Source organism: Echeneis naucrates, chromosome 21 (assembly GCF_900963305.1).
Source record: "Echeneis naucrates chromosome 21, fEcheNa1.1, whole genome shotgun sequence".
Taxonomy (NCBI): domain Eukaryota; kingdom Metazoa; phylum Chordata; class Actinopteri; order Carangiformes; family Echeneidae; genus Echeneis; species Echeneis naucrates.
Window position 1 is genome coordinate 21,279,907 of NC_042531.1, and position 23,456 is coordinate 21,303,362.

Sequence of the window (23,456 nt, forward strand, 5' to 3'; positions counted from 1 at the left end):
TGTCCTGTGGCGGTCACTTTTGACCAGGAACACCACAGGTGTAACAAGGTTGATTAAAACACTCAAAATTCAATGAAAGAGGTGATCATCATTTTTATATGTTCAAGTGCATAGTGTGGAGGCAATCAAATGTAAAACACAATATTTATGAGTGTTTTAAGTTGTAAATCGGTCAGATTTGACCCGAACATGACAGGAGGGTTAAAAATCCCTGTTTCTCCCAGTTCTAAGCATTCGTACTGCAAGTCTCCGTCTCCCCCAGCTGCTGTCCTCTCTCTCCCTGTCCTCATCCTGCAGGTGGTGACTCATCGCCATCCCATGTTCCTGCAACACCTGCTGGTCCCATATCTTCATGAATTCTGTACTACAGCTCATCTCCATGAACTTCATGTAGCAACATGTTCCTGTCTACATCCCCCCATGCCTCTCTCTCTCTCCCTCTCCTACTCTCAACCCAACTGGTCGAGGCAGATGGCCGCCCCCCCGAGCCTGGTTCTGCTCGAGATTTCTGCCTGTTAAAGGGAGTTTTTCCTTGCCACTGTCGCCAAGTGCTTGCTCATCGGGGGATCAGTTAGGTCTCTTTAAATGATTTTATAAAGAGTTTGGTCTAGACCTGCTCTTCATGTAAAGTGCCTTGATGTACCTTTGTTATGATTTGGCACTATACAAATAAATTTGATTTGACTGCCTCATAAGCCTTCCACTTCCTGCCAGTTCTCACTTCAATGCCAGCCGAGGAGACTTTGATGTCGCTGGCGTCCCTGTACAACAGCACCTCTCTTGCTCGGGTAACCATAAACTCCTCCGTCAGACTACTGAAGGGCAATCTATGCTTGTTGTTCCTCCCATACAAGGTGATGCTGCTGAGGCTTTATAGTAGGCCCAACCACTTCCACAGGAAACAGCTGATCTTCCTCTCGAGACACTTGACGTGGTGGTCATTAGCTCATCATAGACCAGCAGTGGGCAGAGGAGTCGTGAGGAGCAGGATGCAATGTTGGTAGATCCAGGCCTTAAACTTGCCTGGTAGACCTGACTTGTCCACTGCTCTTAGCCAGGTTCCCAACTCCTCTGTTGTTGCTTTGAGTGCTGTGGTGTCCTTCAAGGTCCTGTCGTAGATCTTGCCCAGGCTCTTAACTGGCTTCTCTGACACGGATGGGCTCTGGATGCCTCCAAGCGAGAAGCGGAACTGGTCTGTAACCTTCCCCTTCCTTACAACCAGGGACCTGGATGTGGATGGTTTGAAGTTCACCCAGGCCCAGTTGATGAGACACTCAAGACCTTGAAGGATCCAGCTGGGGACAGATGTTGTAGTCACTGTCAGATCATCCATAAATGCTCTGATGGGGGGCTGCCACATATCTGAGTTGGTGAGTGGGCCTCTGCACTCCACCTCTGCTGAATTCACCAGTATATTCATGGCCAAAGCAAAAAATATCACAGAAATGGTGCATCCTGTGATAATGCCCTTCTCCAGCCGATGAAATGAGGATGTCTTTGTTCCGGAGGTGACTCTCAAACTGAAGCAGCTGTAATAGTCCAGTATGAGGTCTTTGATCTTGCCTGGAACATGGTGTCGGTCAAGCGAAGCTTCCACCAGCTTGTGAGGAATTGATCCATAGGCATTAGCGAGATCAAGCCACAGCACTGCCAGGTCTCCTTTGCCTTCACATGCCTCCCGGATCAGCTGGGTGATGACTCCTGTATGCTTGATGCATCCTGGAACCTTTGGGATTCCACCCTTCTGCACGGAGGAATTCCGTCATGCGGCGGGCAACGAAACAAAAAAATATCTTACCCTTGATGACCCTGAACTGCTCAATGTCACGTGAGCTTTCCTCCTTTGGAATCCAGACACACTCTGCATGTCCCTACTGGTGTTCCACCTTGTCCCTTCTCCAGATGACTTTGAGGATCTTCCACAGCCGCCTCAAGAGTCTGGGTCATCTCTTTTATACAGCATATGACACTCCTCTGGGACCTGGTGCTGAGCTGGTTCCCAGCAGTCTAAGCTCCCGCCGCAACTGGCTGATCTTCACCTCCCGCCTGTTAGGTTCCCCTCAACCTCTGTATGGCCGTTGTTCCTTTATTCCAAACCTTTCAGCACCAATGTTGACAACCATTGCAGACATTGTCCACAACTTCTGGTCTGCATCTCCCCTTGCAGTAGCTTCAAGGACCTGGGTCAAGTCCTCATCAAATTGGCGCCACTCTCTTTCCTTTTTGCCAGCAGGCCACATGTTCTGAATGCCTGACAAAGGGTGGGGCTTGTGGAGCGTGGCGGGTCTGGGCACTGTGGGAGTCAAAGAGACCAAATGGTCAAAGGTTGAGTAGCGATGTCATCATAGTGATTATTTCATTTTATCAATCAAAGTCAATCAAAATTATTTAAAAAAAATGTAACATTAGGATGAAAAATAATAAATGAAAAACAGAACAGAAGCAGAAAAACAAATTAACTATTTTGGCAGTGAATGTACTGTACAAGTATTTCTTCTTCATTATGTGGATGAAAAATATAAAACAGCTGGCTTCGTTGCACCCAAAATAGATTTTTTGCTGTCAAATTGTAGACTTTGGCATGTTCTGCCAAGCATTGTAACAAATGGAAAGAAAACCCTGTTGAATACTTACTTATATGTTTGCTGACAGTCTCCATAGAAAATATTTAAAACCTGACGACAGTCATTGCAAGCGAATCTTGCAGAAGGTGCAGCCATCATTGTCAACTATATTTGTATGAATCAAAATACCCGCACAGACAAACATGCACACACACACACACAGGCACGCACAAGATGGCTGGTGGTTTCCACAGCTAGTGCTCATGTCTCCTTTCATCTCCCCCACAGTGGGATGAAGAGAGATGAAAAAGAGTGAGAGATGAAAAACCTGCAAAGTTGAACTGAAAAGGCACTTAGAGGTGTTCCTCCTCATAGTTACTCCATTTGTAGAAAAAGCCCTGCCTGTCTGTGCATGAGAAAAAGGCGTGTGCATCTGCAACACAGCTGAAGTAATAACATCACCGTTGTAGTAATGCAGTAACGACATCACAGTTTTCCGCACTTGATGACAATGTCAACATAACGCAGCTACGCATGGCTTATGTACAGGGTGCAAACAAGTAGATGGTGGATGGGGGCAGTGTGTGTCTGCATCAGCTGTGAGCTTTATAGCTGGAAACTCAGGTGTTCCAGCATAAGAGTATACAATGGTGTCATTTGTATATCTAGCCTATGACATGGACTATATAAAGTCGGTCTGAGAAATTAGCCTTGAGGCTCAACAGGTCAACTCCTCCTCCTTTATCAGGCATTTAGTTTATTGGCTTTGTGGAGTAAGGTGTTTCAGTGGAATCATGTACACTGAGGCCAAACAACATGTACTGTAAACCAAAACTGCTTCTGCCAAGATTTGTTTTCTGTGATTTGATGACAACTGTGGCATTGTGGCACCCTCCAAATCAAAAAAAATAAAACTGCTGATTATGGTATTTCCAGTCTATTTTTTTTTTTTTTTTTTTTTTTTATGTCACACATATCGAAGTCTACACATGAAGTCTACAAAAATCTAGAGTAAGATCAATTTCAGTTAATCGTCACTCACTAAAGATTCGTAAAGCTCATAAAACAAGAAAAAACTACCAAAAATAAGCATATCGACTGGTTCCTTATTTTCTACTTAAAAACTGCAGACTGTAAACCATAAAAACCAAAGGTAACATCAATGCTGAAAGGGGGGTGAATCGGGGGGGTGAATCGGGAGCTGACTTGAAGTTTCTATTTTTATCTGATAAGAAGTTCTGCTAAGTTTTTTGAGCTGTAATGGTGAATAATCTGTGACTCTTGAATGTCACCAGAAATGACAGATAATGAAAATTGATGGTCAAACACAGATTTATAATGCAGCAATGCTCAAGTCAAAGAGTCAGGTTGATCCAAATATGAAGGTTCATGAGTTTTCTGATAGAGGTGTCACAGACGGTTAATCAGAACTTAATCAGAAAAAAAAAAAAAAAAAAAAAAAGAAATCCCTATTTTCAGGAAAAAAAACAGCTCAACTCTTTCTCAAATTGTCAATCAGGCTTCAAAATTTGACATGGTATTTGGAAATGTATGTGCTTCCATGGGTTTAATAGGTTTAAGAGACCAATGGATTAAACTAGTGGGTGTTCCAGTCTCTTTGTGTTTTAATAAAAGTGGCATTAAATTAGAAAGCCTCTCTACAGCAATAGCCTCTTCATTGGCCAATGAGATAAAAAGCACAAGCCCCACTAATAAATCATGTGTTTCATTGATCAATAATATGAAATGAAGAAGAGGCTCAAAACATTTTCAATGCAGCAAATTCCTAATGTTGCTTTGACACCTGCATTATTTTCACATTAGTTTTCTCAAGTTTTGTGGACAAGAGGCTGAGTGACATCTCCAATGCTCTTATAGATGAGCAGGATCAAAACCCCGCAAAAAGGCCCCCGTTAGGTCTCAAACCTGACAGTGTAAAACAGTGCAAACAGTGTAGCTAGGGACACATCCAATTCAGCAGTTCCACACAAAACTACTTTATTTTTTTCTCCTTAAGTGTCACTGTCATTTTTTTCCCAATGCCGCAATGTTAGCAATGTCACTTTCTAAATTTGGCTGCCTCCACTGTCAGCAGGCTGTGAAATGGTAAAATAAATAAAGGGAGGCTATTAGTATTCAAGAAACATCACCAGGATGAGAATTTATACATTTATAAATTTATAAACATAAATAACATAAATAATGTAAAATTATATGTAATATGTATATATTATATCAAATGTTTATTAGTCATATAGCTTATTTCACTCAACATGGAGCAGAGTGCTACAAAAAATAAATATGTATAAATAAGTACAAAAACAAAGACCCTTCTCAATTAAATAAAAGGTCCAATCTCTGATTGTATACTTTTTTATCAACTATTTATCAACTTTTAGCTATTTAGTGTAAAACAACCATAAATAAAAAAAGAACAAAATAAAAACAATAATAATAAATAAGTGCATGGCAGCGTAGTGGTTATTGCTGTTGCCCCACAATGAAGGTCATGGGTTCGGTTCCCGGCTGTTGGCCATGCGATGGACTGGCGACCTGTCCAGGGTGTACCCCACCCCTCTCCCAATGTCAGCTGGGATTGGCTCCAGCAGCCCTGCAACCCGGAAACAGATAAAGTGGTTGAAGATAAATGAATGACTGAGAAAAAAAGAAAAATGTGTAAAAGAAAAACAGGCAACAGTTTCAGCTAGTCTTTAAAGAAGATTGGTATTGAGAAAGGCCAAGTGTCTCAACTTTGAGGGACTGCTTCTGTTCCTTCTCTCTGTAATTATTTGCCCTGTTTTTTAGAAGATATGCTCAGAGGGCACGGATGACTGTATTATGGCCACCATAATACAGTCTCTGTGGCATCTCACGTGCAAGGCGTGGGTTGACTGAAGCGTTGGTCACCCATTCTGCCTTTGCTTGATCAATGAAACTGAAATGCATCAAAACTTTGCTTCTTTCTCTGCCACTCATTTTCAATTCCCACCTATTTCCAGCGTCTCTGTGTAGGTTTGCTCATGACCATTCTCTCTCTGTGCCGTGAGTAGCCCCCACCCTGCTGCTCAGTGCTCATGGGGCTTGAACAGAAAAAACCTGAAGCGAGCCCGAGCCAGGCAGGATCCGGTTCCCGTCATTCATTTCAAAGAGTCGGCTTTAAGAGCCGTATCGTTTGTGACCGACACATCACTACTTCAGATGCGTGCTAGTTCCTTCTCACAGACAGGGGTATTGGAGTGAAGCTGTTGCTGTCGTTTTCCACACGTTTACTTTTTCTCAGCTGTACCCTAAAATGCATATGTCTGTGAGTATTGGTTGTTCTCATGTTGAATTTACCTGTTAAATTTCGGAAACAATTCATATCTTAAGTGGAAAAACTTTAAAAACCGAGCAATGCTAATGTGCTAGCTTGTCGATGGATCTTTCAATGTAACCTTTGCATTAAGCTAATTGCTAATTATTCATTATGATCAGTTGATATAAAATCTAACTTGTTTATAATATTTGTGTCATGTTTATTTGAAAGAACGAAGGCAAGCAACTATTAACATTTTTTTTTTATTTTTGTATTGCAGTTTCAGTGTTTCAACAGTAAACATCCAAAAACTTATTTGTTGCCTTGGTGTTGATTGAAGAACCCTGTTAGCTATCAGCCAAGTTAAGAACAACTAACAAGGGCAGAATACAGAAACTGGCCGATGTTTGTTGATTTTTCCTCCTTGGGGATGCAAACTCCCTCAGCACAGCTCCACTGCTCAGAAACTTTCCTTCCGCACCAGATAACTTTCAAGATCTTACAGAGGTGCCAGAGAAGCTCTGGGCAGCACTTATAGACGAGTTAAGATTCACGACTGCGGTCCTGTGACACTCCGCTCTGCGGAGGACCAACAGCTTCTTCCACAGGATGTTTTGCAGTTCTGCCAATGACTGCTTCTCCTCATGAGTAGACGTCTTGTCCCGTTTCTTGAGGGCATGAAGCTCCTGATGCAGTTGATGTATTTCTGTGGCCCTGTGGGTTATGTTGTGAGACGTGGCCTTGGTGTTTCCCTTCTCAATCTGGCCAAATCTCTCTGAGGTATACCTGGTGATGACGGTGGTTAGTGTTCAGAGTTGACTGTTGACCTCTCCTTTTGCTGTGTCATGGATGATGTTGGACACGTCCTGGTCTAACTGCAGCTACTCGCTCTGTCTACTGGCTGGGGGGACACTTAAACCTCTGCTGTGGAAGTACTCTGTCAGGATTGGTATGAAGAGGGACTGGGTTCTGTTTGTTGCACCTCACGTCCCTACTCCTGACATTTAATTCTTGCACGATGTTATTCTTAGGCCATGTTGGCTCTTGCACAGTTTTCCACAAATGAATATTCTTGTGACATAAGTCGGCGTGGGCCATTATCCTTATGTCTGTCCGATTGGAGATTTCACCCCCCCCATCTTGGGATCAACTGAGAGTGTTTATCTTTCGGGCTTTCTGTCATTTCTTCAGGGTTCTTTCTCACGAAAGACACAGGATGGCCTGCTAACCTATACTATCTAAGGTGCCGTCTTTCTGAACTGTCAACCATCTCTCCTGTAATCACCTACCTGTTCTTGGTTATCACCCAGTGTGTTCCTCAAGCTGAGTCAGACTTTAAGTATTTAGCATGACTAGAAATTAAAACATTCCAGGAGAGTACTTTGTGAGCTTTTAGCTTTGACTGACACTTATCGTGATTGCAGATGGACAGAAAACAGTCTGTATGAATATAGTCCATCTGTGATGTGTCTAATAAACCTCCATTTGCAGCCCGAAGTTATCCCAAGACACACTGTGTGTTTGTCTAATTGTGTGTGGGGATGTACATGCAGATATTTAATGTAAGTTCCAGGTTGCACATATTTTTTTCAATTTGTTCATGTCCTTTCGTTAGTCATTATATTTTGTTTAATGTGTAGATAAGTATTAGTATTAGTAATACTATTAATATTAGTACACAACAAATATCCGTCTCAGCTCTGGGAACTGAGAGACACATCTGGCAAACAAGATCTGTGGTCAGCTGGAGTCTCAGTGGTGAGCTGTGGACTTCTGTGTTCAGCTGAGAGCCTCTTCTTGGCCAGGTCTTTTTACAGACCAGAACAAGACGTAGCTGTTCCACTTGCTGTGAAAATACAGTATATCCTGCACACCTCTTCCAGATATTGTCACCCACAATCAGTAAAAATCTGCAGCATTCCTCGCATATAAAAGCTCAAGAAAATTGTGACTGCACACCCATTATCCATTTCATCTGCCGCTGCTTGTCTGTGCGGTGCATTATCATGAAACCGATTGGAGACTGATTGTAATAGAGATTAGGCTGCAGTTGTCCTCTGAGCCATACAAAACAGAATTAACGTCATTTAATTTGTGTGCTTATCACTTAAGCTTGTGGTCTTGCCCAGGTAATGAAGCTGTTTCTGACATATTCATACCAGCTGGAAACACAAATGTACATTGGGGAGGGAGGAGAGGAAAATGATGCTGTGACTTTGTGTGGGTACATCTATATTGGGTATTCTGTTTAATGAGTCAGATTAAGGTTCTGAACATTATGAATAGTAAGCTCTGCCTATGGACTGCACCCAATGATGATTCCAGATGTCTCCCACCCACATAAAATAATTAATTCTACGGTCTAATTACAACTAAACCAACGGAATACTCTTAAGTGCTATTTGTTCTCCTTTCTTTTTTCTTTTTCTTACATATTAACATATTAGCTACTGAACATTACCAGCTTTTATGAGGGTCAGCATCTGTGTACAGTGGAGTACAAATGATCACTTTGTGGTAAGCCCTGTGGACTGCATCATATTAGGCAGCTTGACAGATAATTCATGTCCATGTCCATGGCCACACTGATGCATCCCATCATTTATAAAATGAGGTGTGAATGGATTTTAGAATCGTGTCAGCTGAATTTGTGTTTGTGATGTGTCTCTGTCTCTACAGTCCCTTTTCTATTGGCCCAAAAAAAAAAAAAAAAAAGCCAAGACTCATCAAATATTTTCAGCAATAGAAAAGGCTACCAACAGCATTCAGACCCAAAATTCAACATTTGGCTGAACTTGCTTTTTTTTTTTTACCACTTTTGCTTCCATAATAGTTCCCTGAAAGCAGACACAGACCTGTCGCTAGTGCAGTTTGCTGCTGTTAAACCAGAAACACAGGGCTGTGTTTTCCACTGAGCTAAAACACCAAAATAACACAAAAAATAAAAACACACAAGCACTGACCAAAGCATTTCACAGAGCCAGCTATAAATTTACAGGAGCACCAACCTAGATACTAGACATTTAAATGTTTAAAAAATGCATGTATGCAGACTAATTATAGTGGATAAAAGGTTATACCATTCCCTTTCCATGTGTAATACTAATGTGCTAATGACAGTGCTGCATTTATATCTGCTCCTGGTGAAATAGGATGTAGTTGTTTTTGTTTTTGGATCCACCCCATCAGAGGCAACAATGGCTCAATAGCTGTGTAGGTTTTAAAGACATAGTATTCCAGTGGATGTGCATGGATTACATTTGTTTTGTTTTTTTATAATTAGTGTTTTTCTTCTCTCAAAACAGAAGGTGTCACAAAACTAATAAAGTTAGGTTTTTGTTAGTAATTATCTGGTACGACTTTCTATTGCAGGGGCAACATGAATCATTTTGCTAATTGTAACAGCCACCAAATATTCAGAAGTATTTAGTTCTGTGGTACTGGAGATTTAGTTTTTCTTATGTGATGGGGGACAGTGCCAGTTCCCTGAAAAGGACAATGGTGTCACAGATATTCTTCACTTATAGGACTCTCTATATAGCGCTGTATAGACAGAGAGGAAAGATAGAAGGAATCAATAAGATGTTGTCCTATGTAAACCTTTCTCTTAGTGTTTCCTACTTAAAATACTTAATATATTGCTTAGTTTGGACAGTTGAGCCCTGACCTGCATCATTATTAGGCACGGTGCTTAAGAGTTTGGATGAGGGATGGAGGTGATGTTACTCACCTTGATGATGGCGTGATGCCCCTCTGTACCTGTCTGCCTGTCAATCTATAAGGCTTGGTTTGGACATGACTTGTGTGGGTTTGTGTGTGTGTGCCTGTGTGTTTCTCTATGTGATGCTGATGTTCCCAAAAAGACAGCAGACATGTTACAGTAGTCTCAACAAAAAATACCCCATATTTAATCTGTGCTGGGCCCTATGGGACAATTCAATTTTAGTTTTTTTGATATCAGGACCATACCTACTCTCTGCACATGGTGACAAAACATCAATACTTTTCAGCAACAATTACAGCAAACCTAGATCAAATTTCATACATATGAAGATGCATTAATTCGTTCCAGGAGATGGAAGTGTGTCCCCTACTATCCATCAAGCAGGTAATATATAAGAAACTATATCTACCTAACTAGTAGCTATAGAAAGATATTTAATCTGGAAAGACCTAAAGCCAGTTCTTCCACAGTTTGTGGTTGAATGTACCTATGCCACACGTCAACCTATTGGACTGTGAACTGATGTTCATCATATCTTGCTTTATGATGTGTTTTACTCTTAATGAGACCATTAATTAAAAATGGAATATCATGTTGTATTAAAGATTGTAAACTAAAGACCGAGACCATAAATAGTCAGGAAAACATTTACTGAGGTCATAAATCAAATAAAAAGTAGGGGCATTCCCAGACTTCAATTCAATCTGAGTTTGCCTCCAACTGCCATTAAATTGAATGCAGGTTTGAGGCATGTATAGGCTGCACTGGCTTCACTTTCAAGAATATTTGATTTCAAGTACAGTAAGAGTAAGAGTTCATATGTTTGTCAGTGTCTGTCTCATTTTAGGCTACCTGAGTTGAAGTTTCCCTCTGCCAGCTCCTGCTGAACAAGGATGCTTTCAGGCAATTTCAGAACATTTCAACACTCACTCCACTACGGCCGTGTTGTATCAGCACGGCACTCAAACAAGAGTTCTGTGTGAGCGGGTGGAACTGATGTGGACGATTTGTATGTCTTGAGAGAGTATAGAACCTGTTATATGAGACAAGCTCGTGGCACCTTTTCCCCTTGTGAGGCTACAATGGCCACAGCCCAATCAGTCTTTTTAGGCAGTGGAGCCTTGTTGGCTCATTAAGTTAAACCCACCATCTTCCCCGACCTACATCTGCCTGCCTGCCTGCCTGCCTGTCGGCCTCTCCCACCCTGGTCAGTCCGTAGAAACCTGCTGCCAAACCAAACACTCACTGATGAAAAACAAATACAATGCTGTCAGCTTCAGCACCTCACAGGCTGAAAATGACTCAGGGAGTTTAAACTTCTAATGTATGTGCCTGCCAAGCCCCATCTCAAACAATTTTACATGTCAATGTGGCAGGTTAACAAAATCACAAGAACATAAATACTGTGACTTACACAAACATCCGCCAGGAGGCTGGCTGTTTAACTGCTCTGAGCTGTTTGAGTTACAATTAGCATTACATTAGCATGCCAGCCTCATACAAGGGGGTTCAACTTTTTTTGTGACCCCACTGTACCTGCCAGGTACTGTGCTGCCCTCACAGCCTATCCTATAATAAAACAATCCGTTTCTTGTTTCCCACTTGTACTCCATTGTCTTTTATAATAGCCCATGCTGAGAATGCAGTTTTGACAGCAGCTTCACAGAGAAAGGGATCAATGAGAGAGCCGCTGGAGGGTGCATTTGAGGATTCACATCAACTGGGACCCACTCTCTCTTCATACTGTATCAAAGGCTTCTAATTAGACTTATGGGTAGGGAAAGAACTATGGGGTAGAGACTGAAGAAGTCACTTCTGGATGAGAGGCTCAAGGAAACAGGGTAAGGAGTATGGGCTTTGCTGCTTCTCAGTAGTTGGTAGTGACATTTTCCAGGTTGTGTGTTTTATATTCCATCAGTAAGATAATGTCATCCCAAGTTGATGTACTGGAGATGAAGGCTCGGGTGATCATGAAAACACAATGCATTTTTAAAAGCTGAACAATAAGCTATTTTCTAACCAAGATTTTTTATGGGGGAAAAATAAGTGTCTGACTGGGATGTGGTGTGACTGGAGCACAGCAAAAATATAGCAGCTTCACGTTTCCATTGCTTTAGACAGTACACATACACAGTCCAAATAATGGAACTTAACTCCAATTTGTCCAATACTAAAAACTATCATATATAAAACAAAGTTTAGGTTCTTAACTCAAGACCAAAATGCTGTAAATGCTTTTATGTCTTAATTAAACTTTGTATATTCCTGTAAGTTGATATTAATAAGGCATAGCAGACATAGGTAAGGAAAACTACACGATTAAAGCTTAAATAGGGAAAACCAAGCCAAATAAATTTAATGCCAAAATGATATTGTAGTAACTAATGTGATAAACATAGATACACGGCTCTTGGTGGAACTTTACATATTTATTTTTGTAACAGTGAGAACCAAAGTTCAGTACACCTCGCAGTTCTTCAAGAGGTGCTGTTATGGCTTGTGTCAGAGAGTTAAAGGAAGTGACTCATGATGATATTGATCAGGTTGGAGGACTTGTCGAAACCAACAAAGGCAAAAAGGAAAATGAATGTGCAATATCAAGCAAATGTGTATTTCCTTAGTGAAACCTCAAAATGGGAATAAACCAGAGGATGTTATTATATTGTTTCAAAAACATCAGATTTAGTCACATTTTCAGAAATAACACAACCTCAGACAATTATAAAAACAGTTTATTAAATTACAAAAAACACTGAACAACACCAAACCACCATAACAAAAAAAACTTCGCACAGAAAGTTCAACGCGTATATTGTTGAGGAGGATTGAATTCAGATCATGTGTTCTGCTCATTCTTTTGAACAGTATGATGAAAAACCAGCTCCAAAGCCTCCAACGCTCTAAATATCTCATGTCCATGTCTCTCTGTCTTTATTCTGTCATTACAATAAACCCAGAGAAACTTCTCCTCACTCTGAGATCAGAAAGATACAGGATTAATCCCAGAGACTTTGGCTATACAAGCAGCTGAGAGCTAGGGCTCTGAATGAGAGACTCTGATCTTCTGTGACATCACACACTGAAGTCAATAGGAGTGTCCAATACTGAGATATGATTCTGGACATCACTAGCAAAGATGAGAATGCATGGAGGAAGAATAAATTACTTAACTTTGCGTCATGAATGTATTGGCAAAAGGATGTTTCAAAACATTAGTGTTATTATTTATTTATTACATTAGGGTAAAAAAAAAAAAATCACTCTGCAGGTATACAATAGTTAAGCAAAGGCAGAAGTAATACTTGCATAAAACAACTGTAACATACACTAAGTGATTCATAGGTCAGTGTTGTTTAACTCCCTCCCTCAGTCCTCTCTGGACTATGTGACCATTTGTTTCACTGTTTTGGCAGTAAGACAAAAACTCTTGTTCCACGCACTTGGATTTATACCCTGATGCAAGATGTGCATAACCAATGGAGCAAAGAGACTGAGAGATTCATGTGGAAGGCGAACAGCCTCCTGGTGAAAAATATAAATGGTCCCCCCCCCCAACCTCTTTCTGGGAGGAGGCCATTTTAATGGATGTTCCAAAGTCACACCAATTCCTACTGTGAAAGCACCGCCTGTGTTTGACTAAGGAAGCCAAAGTCAGCGACATCCCTGAAGCTGGCTAAATAAGCCCTGTCAGGTTTTACTATCAAATTCAAGGTCTGTATAGGGAGATATATACCTCTTGCTGTTGTTGTTTGAATACCCCAAGAGAGCCCCCTTGAGATATATATGTTGTGTTGAAACACTGCAGAGGTCCATGCAGAGCCCGGACAAACCCCAGCAGACAGCAGGCCTGTCAGTGCTGTGTTTGAGGAGGGTCTGGAATAGGATTGTCTCTCACCACAGAGCAAATGTTTTAATCAGGGAGAAAACAGCACCTCTGAGATTTCCCCACTGCTCTATTGACTCCATGTAGACTCAACAGTAAGTGCTCAGCAAGTACTGTTTGAGTCACGTGGGAAATTACAACCTCCCTGCCATGTGCAGTTAATTCAACGTGACTTCAACAACAGCGTTAGTCAATATGCAGCATGGCTCTGTGCTGTCCTGTCTGTGTGAGTGATGGGTTGATTCTCGCCAACAAGGTGCGTCACCTGTTCTGAAGGATGGAGGTAAAACTGTGTAAGTCAGTGCTTCATCCATATATTTATCATATTTACCACCAGCCTCTGTCATCATTCACAAATGGATGACTTGCATGTTTAACTGTTTCTAGGCAGTGAAGAATTATTCTTTACTGAATCAAGCCACTGCGGCCAAATTCACCAGAAGGATAGAAATAATTAATTGTCACCATGGAAACCACACAGCCAGTTATGTTGCCTGCAAACAATGGTGAATGAAATGGCAGAAGCAATTTGCATGAAGATTGCCTGGTGCTGAGTTTGAAGGGAAGGGCTGGACAAGTTAAATCTGCTTGTTCTTATCAACTAACAGATAAAAAAATAATGTGAGAGGGATTTGAGAGTCATTCCTGTGAAGTTATGCCTTGATGCTCAACAGAACACAACGTACACCGGTCTCAGCTTTTAATATCTTGGGATTTTGGATCTAATTGATATTCTTGTGAGGCTGTTAACAGATTTGGAGGACAAAAGTAAAATGTTCCTCCGCAAAGCCATATAAATTCATAGGAGTGCTCCACTGTTATTGCAGGAAGAATCGGAGCCGTAACACACTACAGAGTTAAAAGACTCCTCCTGAACCCTGAAAAGTGTGAAGAAAGTTAACTTAGATGAAATCTCAGCATATACTGTTGTGCTTGTGCTAAAAGCTCACGTTACATCCTCCTCATCCTAAAAATACAACAACCTCACGAGGAAGCATTTCTCAACCAATATCTAATTTTCCTTGTTGATAAACATGAAAGTTATGACTACCACAGGCCTAAAGCTTTTGTGTTGGCCTGAGGGGGCAAGTCTCTGTGATATTTGACTGTGAGTGGCATATTATTGTTTGCATGAAAAGATCATGGGTTTGATCCTCCGGCCTGGTGCCTTTCTGTGCAGAGTTTGCATGTTCTCCCTGTGCTTTCATTGGTTTCCTCCAGGTGCTCCGGTTTCCTCCCACTGTACAAAGACATGCATGTTTGGGTTAATTGGTGACTCTAAATTGTCCGTAGGTCTGAGTGTAAGTGTGAAGTGTGTGATTAATGCCTCCTTAATTAAGAAATTTTCATTTTTAATCAAGCTGCTTGCAAAATCTCTTGGAAAATATTTTTCAGTTAAACTTGCGGCATTTCCAGCTGCAATAACTAGCTGGAGCAAACTAACATCTGTCAATTCCATTCACAAATGTAATGCATGTGCATATTCAAACTTTACATATATGAAATATATTAAGAATGCCTCTAAAATAGAAACATATATGCAAATATAGTGTATCACATTTTCACAAACTAGATTATCTTCAATGTGATATATCATGTTAAGCACATGCAAACATGTACGCCTGCTATCTAAGATGGACATGTTATAAATTGTAATACATAGTGAGTAAAATAATCATCAAGAAAATACTGTGTAATTGTTATGTGTTGATTTAATAAACCAAACATATAACAGAGTTGGTGTACATTATGTTATAATCACATCGTCATATATCCAGAAGTTGTATTGATGTTATATAATATATCTCCTCATAGACAGCATCATCACTATTGACATGATTTTCATATAATGCATTTCTGCTTGGGGATCTGTGGTCATGTAATGGTGGTGGATTGTTTGCCTGTTAATACTGAAAGCAGACATAAGTCACTAATAGTCCAGGAGCCCTGCTTTTAAGCTGTTGTAAGTAAAACAAAAAATGAGATTCAGAATGTCCAAAATGATCAACTGTGTGGCTGGCAGTAACTATCAGTGACTTGTTCACTGTGAGAAATTACTTTTAGTTTCAAGTTTATATCCTATGATTATATCGAACAGGAGTTCCTAATCCTGAACCCTTCCTTTACAGAACTGTTATATATATGTGGAATAGTTTTATACCCTAAGGGATTATGTTCTCAAAGAAACTACTTATATTATCACATTTACACATTATCTGGATATGTAAGGATATAAGGTTTTAGTATGAAGCATGCATAGTAAAATTTACTGTTGATATATGAAGGATTTTTAGATACAGCACTGTGACCACGTGTGTTAAAAATATGCAAGTTCATGAAATCAACATACACAGAAATAGATTTTAAATTGATGATTGCTCCAATTCATAGGTTTCACATGTCAGTTTTGGCATGCGTTTGACATTACTGTATTGTAAGTACATACATATACATTTGTAAAAATACATAAATTATATGTATTTGCATATATTAGATTTGTGTATGGGTTGCACCCAACTAGGAAAATATTGATACCAAACCCCATTTTAGGTGTCAAATTTTCATGGTAAATTGTGAAATAAAATTGTGCCTCTCTCCCTGATCATATTCACTTGTTTATAGAGCAGTTCTGTGGTTGAAGCATTTAACTTTATCTCTTTGTTCACAAAACAGAACTGAATTTAGTAAAATACAGTTTGTCTTCATGGAATTATTTGAAACGAATCAGATCATCCTATTAATTGTATAATCTTAATTTGTGATGATGGCATGGAGTATTAACAACATATTTTTATTTGTGACTGATTGGGGATGCTGATAGTTGCCAAAGCTGATATTAATCCCCAGTAATTATTATTTGATCAAGAGCAAAAAACTGTTATTTTTCATGAAAGTAAGAAACACATGAGTGATCAGTTAATAAGTGCACAGCTCAGACAGTACAGAGAGCTGATAGATCACACCACCACTGAAAACAAAGATCCCCCATATCAGTCACCCACATGGAGCCAGGGAGGATATACCTGCCTCCCTGGACCAGATGCTCCTTGTTTTCCCCACCCGGTAAGAACAGACAACAGGACAGTGCTGCTCCCCCCAACCCCAGATCCCCTCCCCAAATCTCCCTTTGATGTACAGATGCTTCAGTGTCCCACAACACCCAAGCAGCCAACTCAAACACCTGAGTTTTCCCAGGTCACTGGACTGACTGGTTAAGGCTAGTTCAGCCTGCTTGGATTTTCTTATTATCCTCTGGGTCTGCAGGTACAGCAATAATGCACAAACAGAGTTAATTAGCAAAAAGGTACTGTGGTGAGGTGCCACATGAAAGGAACCTGCATCCCAACTGGGCACAGCTTATACAGTATCAGTATATCTGCTTTAATGTACAGTACAGGCCAAAAGTTTGGACACACTTTCCTATTCATTTGAATGAGAACGTGTGTCCAAACTTTTGGCCTGTACTGTAAATATTAAGCACTTCCATGAAATAACTATTTTTTATACATATAATTCTACATTATGTTATCTTTCCACACATTTCTGTATCTTTTTTTAAATAATAACACATTTGGTAGATACACAAATGTGAACCCGTGCCTCTTGAACCCGTATGAGACTAATGCCTGCTATACTGTGAAGAAAGAAATGTAAGCCTTAATAAAATGTAAAAATTAGAATTATATGAAGATTCACCCCTTACAGTCGTCATGAAGGAACAAATTGGCTGTAGAGACTAAGACAGATTTTTTGTTGTTGTTGTTGTTGTTGTTGTAGTTGTTGTTGTTTACCAAACTGTAATGTGTTTCATACTGCTGTAAACTCAAGTATTTAAAGATGGTAGTCTATGGAGTCTCCTGGTCTGCAGAGGATGCACAGGTCTTTACCTTTTGGTGAAATTATTTATTTAACATTATAACTATATGAATACACTGCAGCTATTTAGCCTCTCTATATACAGTGTGCTTCAAATTTCTCAGATTACTTTCAACTTCCCAATTCATTTGGACTGTGCTTGTTTGTGTGTTAACACGCTGTGTTCACACCGTCGTCTTTGATGTTGATTACCATTTCTGCTCTTCAACTGAATCTGATTGAAATACAGTTCTCTGTCATTGCTCCTTCTTGCTTCCTTTTGTGTCTTTGTCTTTTTTCATCCCTCCATAGGCAAGCAGTAAGATGGCATGGGTGCTGAGCTCATTTTATTCTGCTTTTATCAAAGAGTGCAGCAGTTGAAAAGGCAGACATAGTTCATCATGGATTCATGTCACATACAGCTGGCAATGAATGGAAAATATGACTGCTGTTTGCTGTGTTTAGTAGCTGTGTTTAGTAAATGTTACATTTGCTTTGTCTTACCAACTTTTGTTGTTTTCACTTTTGTTTTGTTTTCTTATAATGGATCTCTCTGTCTACTGTAGATTATAATTGTCTAATTATATTTGATCACCTCTTACCTTGATTCTAATAAATGAGGACTGTAGCTATCAAACCACAAACACACATACTACCCTTGCTTTTCATCCCTCTGCTGAAACAATCTCGGTATACACAGTTTCCAATGGCAACCACTGCTAACAGCTACTTAATAGAGGGAGGGAAATACAGCCAAAAATAATCGGAGCAAAAATACCAAAACAGCTCAGGCTAACTGTTGGATGTGAGTACACTGTGTCTCTAAATGGGTTCTGAAGTGGCAGCAGGTGATGGAGCTGGCTTGCTGGTATATGTATCCAAATTAGCCAGAAAAAAGGGTCAAGAATATGGAAACATTGCCCTACTGTGTTACCTCTTGTGTACCATGGTGCACAGCATGTACTCAGCACCACTGGTTCATCTGCCTACTCATTAAAAGTAAATATAATTAGAACACTCAGGACTGCATGTCATGGCTTTCTCCTTGTAAGATATTGTTATTTGTAAAAACTTACAGAGACAGTTGATTCCAGTTTAACTTTGACTTTCCACAGCATCGTGATGAACTGAAATACACTGAATGCAGACATATAAACATGTACAATCTTGGTACATTAAGCTACAAATGTGATTTTGTGTGTCTGGTTGATGATTTTAAGGGTTGCATTAGTTTTTGCTTCATACCTTAGCCCCGGTTTTCACACCTCATTGTGAAACCATTGTGTGCAACAGTTTCAGTTGTTCTCAATGTGTAAGTAGAATTGGCAAAGTCTCTCAAGACAAATAAATAAATATGGCAACCCATCCAGGATGTACCCTGCCCTCGCCCAGTGTGAGCTGGGATCCCCTGCAACCCAGAAATGGATAAGCCATAGAAGATGAATGTATGAATGATGATTGTCATTCTTTGAGCAGGTTCCCCTTTTAGCTAAACCATTTGTTTCTTTTTTTCCTGCTAAATAATGACACTCAAGAACTCATGCCAGAAAGAAACTCAGAGCCGCTTGTATCCTGCAGGGATCTAATCAGCAGGCAGTATCATTACTGCGTCGGTCTACCTCTACTCAGTGCATCAACAGATGTGCAGGAAGTTCACACCAGAGTAATTATGCTTTCTTTGTGTGTAGTCAGCATGTCCATATGCTATTTGTGTAGAAACAGTCATCTGCCCTGCTTCACCCCTCGGCACTTTACAGTCAAGCTCCTGCCAAAACCAGTGAGGAGGAGCAGTGATGAAGTGTGAGGATTACATGAGCAGTCACTCCTCTTTCTATGGTGGTGGTAATTAAAGAAGGACAGTATGGCGAGAGGTAACACCTGCATAGTGAGTCTGCCATGCATACTTTATCATTACTGATTCAGTGATAATTAGAATTGAGGCATGATCAGCAGAATTAATTGACTTATCTCCGTGTTGAGACCTGTTTGATTTTATCACAGCATCCCTGCCTCATAATTGCTTTTTTTCCATCATAACTACCATAATTGACATGATTGTTGTGAGGGTTATAGCACACAGTACAGGCCAAAAGCTTGGACACACGTTCCTGTTCATTTGAATGACAAAGTGTGTTCAAACTTTTGGCCTGTACTGTAGGTTGGGACTGAAGCGTTACACATACCAATGCTGCCAATTTAACTGCATTCTTCTTCAGCATTTAGTGGAATTTGACTGTAATATGAATGTAGTTCACTGTCTTCAAAGGAAGTAGAATCTACTGTAGCTTCCTCCTCACTTTCGTCCAGGAAGAGCAGATAGTCCTCTTGCATTGCACAGAAGCCATAGGGGGTGACTAGTGATGATGCAAACTTCACAGCTATGTCGGTCTGGATTCAAATCCCAGGCTTAAGATTGCATATTTTCCCTGTACTCTGTACACAGTCCAAGGAATATGAGTTGGTAATTCCAATATGGAAAGTTGGGTATATATCAGCCCTGTGATTGACTAATAGCTGTTCAACATCTGGGGTTACTGAATTACAAACTGCGAAGAATAAGAATCCTCTGAAATTCACACAAGACTTGATGTAGACAGAGGAATTGATCTATCTTCTCTGAATCATTTTATTTTTCTCTCTTTCTCAGTGCTAACAATGAAAATGTTGACATACAATTTGAGCTGTCGAGACAGGTTTCGCTGAGATGTGCATTTATTTGGTTTTGTTACAAATGCCCAATTTCCATGATTTCAGACAGCCATTGAAATGACAAAAAATTGTAATAAAGACACTGAACTATTACTTTGAAGCTTTTTGTTTTATTTTCTTGTGGTCTCCTAATGAGACAGAGAGAAGAAATACATCTAAAATGCATTCATAGGCACAACAATGGAGATGACAGTACTTTATTATTATACTTGACTTATATCATATTTGATGGCTGCTGCTGTTTTCACTCTTTACAGTAAAAATACATTCTATTAAACAAGAGCAATGAGAAAGATGTAAAAATGTCACACACAACTGATGGTAAGACCTTGGTGATAATTGTTAAGTGGGCTTGGTACCATGACATAAAAATAACCTACTCTGATATACATTCTGTTTGTCAGGAATGTCGCTGTCTGTGGTACAGTCTACCAATCATTGCAATTGCCATCTATTTTCCTCTAATTAGGACTATCGTAAAAAAAAATAAAAATAATAATAATAATATAGTATTATGCTGTATTGAAGACAAGAAACTGAGACCACAAACAGGAATAGGAAACACAACACAAATAGGAAAATGCTTACTGAGCCAATGAATCAAAGGAAAAATAATGACATTTTCCCATCGACTGCAATTTAATCTGACCTCCTTTTAAACCCAGTGAAGATGCCACCTAATGATCATTAGATACTATGCAGACCCTCCACTGTGATATACAGACTACGCTTCAGCATAGGTTGTTACAACTATCACATGACTTATGCTCATTTGATTTATTCCTAATTAGAATATACTGATTTGTGCAGCTTCACCCTAATGCGTTAAGAGGTATAAATTCAACTACAACGCTAGTCATGCATTCTAGTTATTGTAGGAAAATTTAGTAAGTTGCAATTTGAATAAATCCTGGAAAATGATTTACTCTGTAGAGGGCAGCACAAAGAGTTACACATAAACAGATGAAATTAGGTGGTGAAAATAATGAGACATCAAACGTGCACGTCAGGCAGTTGCCTGTTTAGGTCAAAAGATGGCTGTTGATCTGCATTATTCTTCGCTCTTGGATTTAGGTGACTGTTAAAGTTACATTGCTACTGCAGGCCAACATATTCCAAAGTATTCGCCCGTGCTGTGCCATTTTGTTTCAAATACTTTGCTACCTGTAAGAGCCAGACAAAATAAATGGTGAGGTCCAAAGCCATGATCTACTACCTCAATGAGTCCGGCTTGTCACACTGCATGACACCTGTGCAACACACATCAGAAACACAACACAGAGTCTGTGGGTGTAGAGAGGCCGAAGCGTACGGATTGGGTTACATATACATATATTAATTTGTATAAATGTGCTATAATATATAATAGCTACATTTGGCTTTAGTTCATTTTAAGGAGACTTTTGCACCCCAAAAGCTAGAGACTAATGTCTACAGAGGACAATGATGGCTTCCACATGACTCCCAGGGCCAGAACATCCCACACCTCTTTATGTTCAATATGTCACAGGCAGCATCTCAGTTACTCCAAGTCTCACTGGGCTCATTAGATGATGGAGTAACAAGCAGGGAGGTATTAACACACATGTGCACGTACAGACCAGGACATGCACATTGTGTATGAGATAGTGGTGGTAAACCTGGTTCATTTTATGCAGTTAGATTAATCTGAGTCACTCACTTTAGTGATTTCGTTCACTTGATTCACATGAGAAAATAATATAATAGATAAAAAAAAAAACATTGCTGTGGATTCCCTATGGTAAGGATCCCCATATGCATTTTTAGTTTAGAGATGTATTTAAAATGCCATACACCAAAAAAAAAAAACACAACTCAGTAGTATAATAGTTTGTTTGTGTTGTGCTTATCATAAAATATGTTACATTACTAGTCATTGTAGTCATTGTAACACAAGCATAAAATATATCAGCCACAAAAGGAACACCATTGTGTTTAACCACTTGTTTATTTGCAATATGTATTTTAACTTATTACTTAGAATCACTGTCTGGAGTGATCTCACTGAACCGAATCATTTGTGTCCGCAGTGTCTCCAGTGAGTCCGCTGACTTGAGTCAGTGAACCTGTTCATCCAAATCATCTGAGTATGTATGTGTTTCCAGTGAGTTCATTGTTTCACCTTGTGTACTTTGTAGCAGCCAACCAGAGGACCCATATAATCCGGGTTAATGGAGACCTTGGTGTCGTTATTCATAATTCAGTATGAAGACTCAAATTATTAACCTGGGTGATTCAGGAACTGCACCAGTCTAGTGTGAGAAGCTTAGTAGGCAAATCTGCTTTTTGACAAAAGCAACAATACACACAATGAAGGATCCTCACTATGTGAAGTTCTTTTGAGTCAATTTGTACATGCAGTTGTAGTTTCCTCATTAAACTTTATTTTGTCACTTCATACGCAGAAAGATGAGTCGTTCCATCTGCCGTGCTGAGAAGTGAATTTCATTTCACATTTCACCACGCTTTCATTTTCACACACAAAACAACACAAATTCGCAACTCCTCTATCTGTAAACTGTCAATGCAAGCCAAGCCCCTTGTGCCATATGTTGCATTGAGATCTGTACAAAAACAGAAAGATAATAATCCCTCTAAGGGACTTGTGTAGCAGAGTCAAAAGACACGAGTGAACAAAAGTGACACTCCCTCAAGCTGTCTGCCACTCATCAGTGGCTCGGAGACATCCTCGCACCCTGCTCTGCTTCATGTTTTCCCTACAACTGATGAAGGCGATGGAAGCAAGCATGAAACACGGAAGACTTCATTGTCAGTCAACGGGACAGCAATCTGTCCCCTTGCAGATATGCCAGTATTCTGGGCTGGTGGAAGAAGGTAGGGGAGGAAGAAAGAGATGAAAGTGAGCAGGGGAAAGACATCCTCAACATCGTAGGGATGGCAAGCTACTCTTATTCACCTAACAATATGCTGGCTCTTTAATCCCTCCACTTTTCTGACCTCTATGACACAATTTTCAAGAGGCCTTTTCTATCTCTCCTCTCTCTTTCCATTTCACTTGTGACAATGCATCGTCCATTAAGTCTTTATAGGTTGATGGAAATGTCATAAGGGCATTGATGTGGCCATACATCACTCTATTTATTCCCTCCCTCTGCTGAGTTTGCATTTTCTTGCGCCAGCCTCCTTCTCTGTCACAATCCAGAGTGAGACTATACTGTCTGCTCAGACTCTCCACATTACCCAGATGCATACAAAACAACCCAGCCCCCCATTAATTCCTGTGTTTTAAGATATGAAACTGTCATAATCTACCATCCAATAAAAGCGCTGCCACCCTTGGGCCCGCATGTAAGTGAAGGATTTCCACTCTGACGAAGCTTCTGCTTTTTTTTTTCTAAGACCTGTGCGCCTTGAGGGAGATCCAGGCTGCTATAGGAGTATCAG

At 40.1% G+C, this 23,456-nt stretch overlaps 1 pseudogene; it reads right to left on the reverse strand.

Moving 5' to 3' along the window:
* Positions 1 to 661: 661 nt before the first annotated feature.
* LOC115062250 (uncharacterized) lies at positions 662 to 2,240 on the reverse strand (annotated as a pseudogene).
* Between the last annotated feature and the right edge of the window lie 21,216 nt (positions 2,241 to 23,456).